At 32.1% G+C, this 7,703-nt stretch overlaps 1 long non-coding RNA gene across 1 annotated transcript; it reads left to right on the top strand.

Moving 5' to 3' along the window:
• The first annotated feature begins 726 nt into the window (after positions 1–726).
• LOC107916108 (uncharacterized) lies at positions 727–1,401 on the top strand. Its single transcript, XR_001689386.2, has 2 exons — positions 727–860; positions 1,178–1,401. It is a non-coding gene; the product is annotated as an uncharacterized lncRNA (long non-coding RNA).
• The last annotated feature ends 6,302 nt before the right edge of the window (positions 1,402–7,703 follow it).

The following is a 7,703-nucleotide window of genomic DNA, read 5'->3' on the forward strand; positions in this document are numbered from 1 at the left end:
AAAAGATATATGTATGGGTGGTAATATACGTATGTATATATATAAATATAAAACATAAAAAGACAAACATGTTTGTATGTGCATGTATATAAGGATGCTTGGGATCAAAAGTATATATATAAATACATGGTGATAATAATAAATAAGAAATACAATAAATAATCATGCATTAATAAATGAACAATAATATTAAATAGATAAATAAGAATAATAATAATAGTAGTCAAAATATATAAAATAAAAAAATAATAGTGATAACAGTATTAAACATAATAATAGTAGTAAAAATAATGATAACATTATTAAAATTATTTAATAGCAACAATATACAAAAAAGGGACTAATTTAAACTGAAAACTGAACTTTGGGGGTCTAAATCGTAAATAAATTAAAAAAGAGTGGCCCGGGACTGAAATAGAACGCGCTGAAGGCACGAGGGACTAATCAGGAAATATTCCCAACCCCAAATGCGCAGCTTTTCAGCGCGGACTGAAATGAAAATATCAGAAAATTACACGGCCAAAATATAAAAACCACAAAGACCTGATTACGCTACAGCTCAAAAGAGGAGGGGCCTTGGGCGCAAAAATCCCATTTCATGAAAACACGTGGATCCCCCCTGGAGCGGGTCGGATCGCGCGCGGGTCATGGGGGGTTTAAACGGTGCCGTTTAATGAAGTTTTAAAACCCATAGGTGCAAAAATAAATAAATAAAAAAAGGAGCCCCCCATCCCTCATTTTCGGTTCTTTGGAACCGACTGAAGACCAGACCATCTTCCGCCGTTCTCAGTCGAGCCACACCCCCTTTCAACTCCGATTTCGACAGAGCAGGTGGGGGCGACGGCGAGCGCGAGATTCAGGTAAGGTTTCACTCACCTATTTTCTTCTATTTTAAGATCTCTTGAAATCGATTTGTAAAGGAAATGCATAAATAAATAAATGAAATAGAAAATGGAAAAACAAAGAAAACAGAAAAGATCAGATTTCACCTTTTAAAAATCTTTGTTTTTTTTTGTATTCATTTTTTTCCTTTTTTACAACCGAAAGAAAAGAAAAGAAAAAATCCCCTTTTATTACAGTGATCAAGCCCTTTTACCCCCGAAAATGATACAATAAAATGTTATTTTCTACTGCTTGGTCTCTGCTTTGCGTGTTCTTTCATCTTGCTGGGAGTCAGAGAGTAGGTATGGCAGCAGCGTACGGTGCACATGGGAGCAGCAAGGGATGCGGCGCCCTAGGGTTGGTGATTAGGTTTTTTTGCTGAAATGTTGTAGGTGATTAGGCCATTGGGCTTGCTGTTTTTGGGTTTAATTTAGTTTGTTTGGCTGGGGCAAATTTGGGCTTTGTACACAATGTCAGCACAAAATTAAATGGTATCAAGAAGTGTAGAAATTTAGAATACTTTTTATTATATCAAGTCTGTCTAACTCTATAATATAGAGTCGGAATCTTCTAAATGAACTCAAATTTAATAAAGTTGGATTTAATAACTAAAAAATGGCAGTTTTTTGTTATTTGAGACTCGAAGTTTACGTTGAAATTTGTTTATTTGATTATTCAATGCTTTCTTACATAGGCATGTGTTCCCTTATAGACACAAAATAGAAGCCATTTCCAGTAAAACAGATTTAATCAAATCAAATATATATACCCAATAGTTGAATATGAATCAAATCTTCTAAACCATGATTAACCAAAGCCTTTAGACTGGATAAAAATGCCATAAATGTAGCATTGTCAGCAATGAATAAGCTTAAACCTTGAAAACATTAATACTTTCATCATGAGCATAAAAAAATCATATGCAGTTTGCCAAGATGAAGAACTGGAACAAGTACAAAAAAAATTTACCCATTGTAATTTTTGCAGTCAATTTTATTGTATACGGAAGAGACATGATGATTGTGATGTTTAAAGGCATGTACCACGACGGCCGTTACTTGCCTCTTTAGAACGGAGAATGAAAATCCTGTTTCACCTGAAACCTGAGGAGACCATATCATTTTCAGTAAGATGGCATGAAGTAAACTATAGAAAAGCTAACTTACACCCCACTGCCTCTTTCTAGCAGGCTTCTGTCGCTTTGTTTCATTAGTCTGGACAACCAATTCAACTTGGGGAGCAGAGGTCTTGTCCTGTTCCCGTTTTATTGTGATTGGATCCCTAAACCATTCCCTTCTTTTCTCCATCTTTGCTAGTGTCTCCAGTATCCGTTTGTTCTCATATTCACCTACAGCTCCAGTCTTATCAGAAGCACTATCCACGAGCAATGTTCTCATCTTCGCCTTCCCCCTTTGTATCATAGTCTCAGAAGCATTTTCCTTTTTCGGGTTAATATCTTCAACACTTTACTTTTCGTGTATGATCTGACCCTCCTCGATATCCAAATATTTGTTACACTCTGTAACTGAGAACTTACCAAACTGTTTCTCATTGTTATTTCTTCGGCCATTCGTATTACGGTTGTCTTTATCAGCTGCTTTGCTTCCATAAGAGTCATGAAATTCCATAACAGCATTTCGCTCCGTAGGATATTCTGAGCCCATCTTTACGACCCTTGCTTTGCACACTAAGCTTCTACTATCTGAGTGTCTTCCAGAAGACTGCAGAAGGTATTATCATGTTGAAATGTCACAGACTATAATTGACCATGCTCTAGATAATTTACCAGATTTATATATATGGTCAGATGAAATGACAAATCAGATGTTTATGCATGGTACTCGATAACAAAAATCTAGGAAGAAGTCAATATCAATCATGAATAGCCTATGAACGTAACCATGCAAGTAGTGTACATGGAAGTAGAAATGCAAAGAGAAAAGTAAAATTAAAAGAATACGAACTGTCAAATTGTCTGCAAATAGTGGCAAATCATTTTTGTCAAATTCACAAAAATTTAAATTAAAAAAATCAAGTAATTAAACTGACATGAACAAATTACTTAGACCTGTAGTTCTGTCTAGAGAAGTTAAAGTGTATGAATTTTGAAAGTAGAAGCATAGCCTCCATCAGCTAATGAAAAAGGTATTTATTCTAACTTAAATAAATTATCCTGTACTCCAGCACTTCAATTAGTATTAAAGGCCTTTGAAGGTGGAGAATCATAGAAAAGATAAGAAAATAAGAAATATGCAATAAGATCATTAGATGGAAAAGAAAAAAAAAAGGATTTGACCAACACAAATAGAACACTCATATATACAAGTACAAATGATACAAGATTTCCTTGACCTTGGTTTCCCCAGCTTTACCTTTCTTTCCCCAACAATCAAGTCAACAGAGTCCCTGTCCTTCAAGACCTCCTGCTCATTCTCACCTCTATACCTAATAAAAGATTTTCTTTTAAGACAGGCTGCATTACTTCCTTCACTTATCATTTCATATCCATGATGCTCTAACATTGAATCATTATTAAACACCTCATCCTGGAGTGACCCACGCGTAGCATGAATTGAATCATGCTTAGAAGTTTTTTCACAAGAAAAAGACACCCCTTGAGCAAACAATCTATCATTTACAAGTAATTTATCCTCTCTCCAGTGTAGTACTCTAGATCGCTTACTACGACCTCTTCCCCGTGACTGAACTTCATTATCCTTTTGCAAATTATTGTCATTAGTATAATTGTAGGAACTAAACCAAGTACTTTCTCGGTCTTCCTCATTACATACTATTCTCTGATGTCTATGACATCTTTCAATTAGAGAGTCAGATGCCTCATTTTTGGGTGATACTGTATTAAACCATCTTCTTCCATTACGTGCTGACAGTTCTATGTCAATTGCCAATGCCAGAGATCTGCTATATGCATGTCTCTGACACTCAACTTCACTTTCAACGGTCCCTGATCTATTCAAATGGAAAAGGGCAGCATCAACAAATCTACCTTCTCTGCCAGAAACTTTGACTTCTCTCCTGATGGGTGGTATGCATCTCTCATAAGATTTAACCAAACCCCTTTCACAGCGTGTGAATGAAATAGATGAGTCATACTTTTGTTTTAACCACTCATCTTCATGCTTATAATCTAAGGGATGATCACCATGATCAGTTTTCTTCCTAAGTTGGAGTCTTTCACTTCCTCTTCTCCATTGAATATCTCTTTCTGTTGAAGCAGAGGAATACCTTGAGGCTAAACTCCCAGATTCTCTGCAAGTGTGAGGAACCAAACTCTTCTGAGCAGGAAGTCTTTGTCCACGATACCAAAACCCTTCCATGTCATCTTCTTTAGCTATGCCAGCTCGTCGTTCATGATAAAACTCCTTCTCATTCCAGTTTCTTCTAACAAAGTGATCTGAATCTTTTTTAAAGCGCAGATGAGCTTTTCTGGGTGAGCTTTTCTGCCGAGAGCCCAAAGATGGTTGTCAGTAAACCTTTTACTACGGTTAACACAAGGTTCTTTCTCCCTGTAATACGAGGAAGTTTCTTTATCATGATAAACATGATCTTTCAATCTTTCTTTCTGTCTGCCACAGTAAACAGATGAGTAATCTTTATAACAGAGTTCCCTCGCATTTGATAAAGGGGAAGCTTCATAGCAGTTTTCAGGGTATATCTTCTGGTCAATAATACCGTGAGGTCTACCACGGTGATGCTTCCATTCTTCCTCAGTGGGATTTCCATCTCTTCGGTATCTTTTCCAATCACCCTCTAAATCTGATATTTGATAAGGGTCATACTCATCATCACTTTCAACCTCGATCCTCTGTTTCAAGGAATGTTGGTGTCTCCAACTCTCATGCTTTCGCTTGTCTCTCATGGGAGTTGTATGTTCCGAAAAACATTCTCCATCCACTACACCAGAATAGGCTTTTAGCGGCACTTTAGCGGCGTTTGGAACAAAAGCGCCACAAAAAATCGAGCATTAGTGGCGATTTAGCCAAAGCGCCGCTAAAGGTAGACCATCAGCGGCGATTTCCAAGAAGCGCCGCTAAAAATAGGAATTAGCGGCGTTTTATATGAAGCGCCACAAACAACCTAAGACCAACGACGTCGTTTTTTGCGATTTTTAAACCTTTAGTGGCGTTTTTATTTGAGCGCCGCTAATGCTCGGATCTTTAGCAGCGTTTTTAACTGAGCGCCGCTAATCCAATGGCATTTATCGGCGTTTTTGTCTAAGCGCCGCTAATGCTCGGATCTTTAGTGGCGTTTTTATCTGAGCGCCACTAGTTCTTTGGCCTTTAGCAGCGTTTATCTCTAAGCGCCGCTAATGCTCGGATCTTTAGTGGCGTTTTTATCTGAGCGCCACTAATTCTCGGGCCTTTAGCGGCGTTTATAGCTAAGCGCCGCTAATGCATTTACCTTTAGTGGCGTTTTTGCCGAAGCGCCGCTAATAGTAATAAAAATCTTATAAGTTGAAATAATTAATATTTTGTTCTATTTATTATATAGTGGTGCAATTTACATTTAAATTATAATTAACAAATAATATTGATTAATACAAAAAGTTTTTATTAAAGAGAAGTCGTATATATATAACAGCTAACTATTTATTACTAATTTTCAATCACAGTTGATTTAAATTAAACTACTTTATGAGAGAAAATATATTAAATTATGAATAAAATAAAATATAATAAAACTTAAATTTTTGTATTGTAAAAAAATAAATTAAAAATAGAATTAACTTTTATAAGAGTAATAAATTTTGGTAGTACTGTTCGACTAAATAAATCAAAGGAATTAATATAAAACACAAATTTATACAAAATATATTTTAAAAATTAATTATTGTTTAATCGATTTTGACTATATTTTATGATTATATATATTAAAGATTTAGGGAATTTTTTTTATGGACGGTATTTTAAGGAGTACGGGGTATAGATTTAAGGTTTGGGATTTAATAAGGTTAATTTAGGGGTTAGAGGTTTAGGGGTTTGAGATTTAGGGTTTCAACGGTCATGTTAGGGTTGAATTTAGATTAATATTAGTTTTTGATTATTTTTTATGGTAAATATATATGTTCTTATATATTTGTAAAATATAGATCCAGAATAAATTTAATATATTGAATATTAATATAATAGGTAGATCATCATGATGGATTTATGCATGTCGCGATTGATTGGTTAAATTATAATTTGAGACTTGTTAAATGATACAATTAATTATCTTGTATATTTAAAAACATTTAACCCTAACCATTTGATTTTTTTGATATATATGGCTATAGCAATAGCAGATGCAAAAATATCGATACTTAAGTTCAAAAATGATAAAAACTTATATTTAGATCGATCCATACGAAATTTTTTGTCATAAAGATAATTTGCTAGCATATTTCAACTTTGTACAACATTTTTAACTATATATATATAACTTGTTGTTTAATAGATTTTCACTATATTTTGTGATTATTAAAGAATATTAATTTAGGGAATTTTTTGGGTTTGGTCGAGGGGTTTAGATGGTCATGATAGGGTTTATTAAGAGGTTAATATTAGATTGATTAATTTTTACGGTAAATATATGTTCTTATATATTTGTAAAATAAATCTAGATCAATAAATTTAATATATATATTGAAGTTTAGTATAGTTTATATTATAATTAATAGATATATATATATAATAGCCTTTACCGGCGTTTTAGTCAAAGACGCCACAAATATTGCAATATACGACGTCGTTACGTGTTAGGGATTTATCTTTATATTTCATCGAATAATAGTATTCTTTTAATTATTACATAATTTATAGTATTTGAAATATAATTTATAATATTTGAAATTTTGAGTTTTATATTATGAAAATATAAGATTAATAAAAGTTATATTATTTTTAAATATTAAAAGCTCAATCCCTCATATTCTTAGTATTATATAAAATCAGTTCTTAAGGGATCCTTAAGAAATAAATAGGGGTAAATTAGGTATTTAAACTTAAATTTAGGGATAAAAAAGTATGCTCACTCCACTTTAGTTATTTAAAATGAACAGGGTGATGTTTATTAGTAATGTTTTACTCTATAATAATTATTACAATTAATTTTCAGCTTTAAAAAAAAAACTGATCTTTTAAAATTTTGAAAGTTACAAAATTAGCATCATTTAAAAATTGCATTCATTCAAAAATTTAGAGATAAATTTTAAAATTATCCATGAACTTTAATTTAATGTACAATTGTATACACGAATTTTAATTTTGTGTAATTATATACACGAAACTCTAATTGTGGTTCAAATGTATACTTGAAATTTTAATTTTGATTTAATCATATACATTTAAAAAAATAAATACATCAATTTATTTTTATATTGAATAAATATAATTATTTATGTATGCAATACATAAACCTAAAATGATGTTATATCAATAATTTTATTAATAATTTACAAGAATTGAATCAAATCAAAATTTCATATATAAATTACACAAAATCCACAAACTCCATCGATAAAAACTGTAGTGATATCAGAATTTAACTTGCAGCAACTTTTTGCTCTAATGCAGCATAAACTGTACTGATATCGAAAACATGGTTAACGGGTTGACGTTGAGTGAGTTTACAGGTAAGCTACAAGACTAAAATTATAAAATTTAAAAAAAAATAGATTTTTTTGAGTTTTTGGTAATTTTTAATATTTTTTCAATTTTATACTATTTTAATTTTTTATAATTTTTAAAAATTCTATTTTTATTTTTAAAATGATTTTTCTATTATTTTAATATGTTTTTTATAATTTTAAAATTCTATTT

Source organism: Gossypium hirsutum, chromosome D10 (genome assembly GCF_007990345.1).
Source record: "Gossypium hirsutum isolate 1008001.06 chromosome D10, Gossypium_hirsutum_v2.1, whole genome shotgun sequence".
NCBI lineage: Eukaryota > Viridiplantae > Streptophyta > Magnoliopsida > Malvales > Malvaceae > Gossypium > Gossypium hirsutum.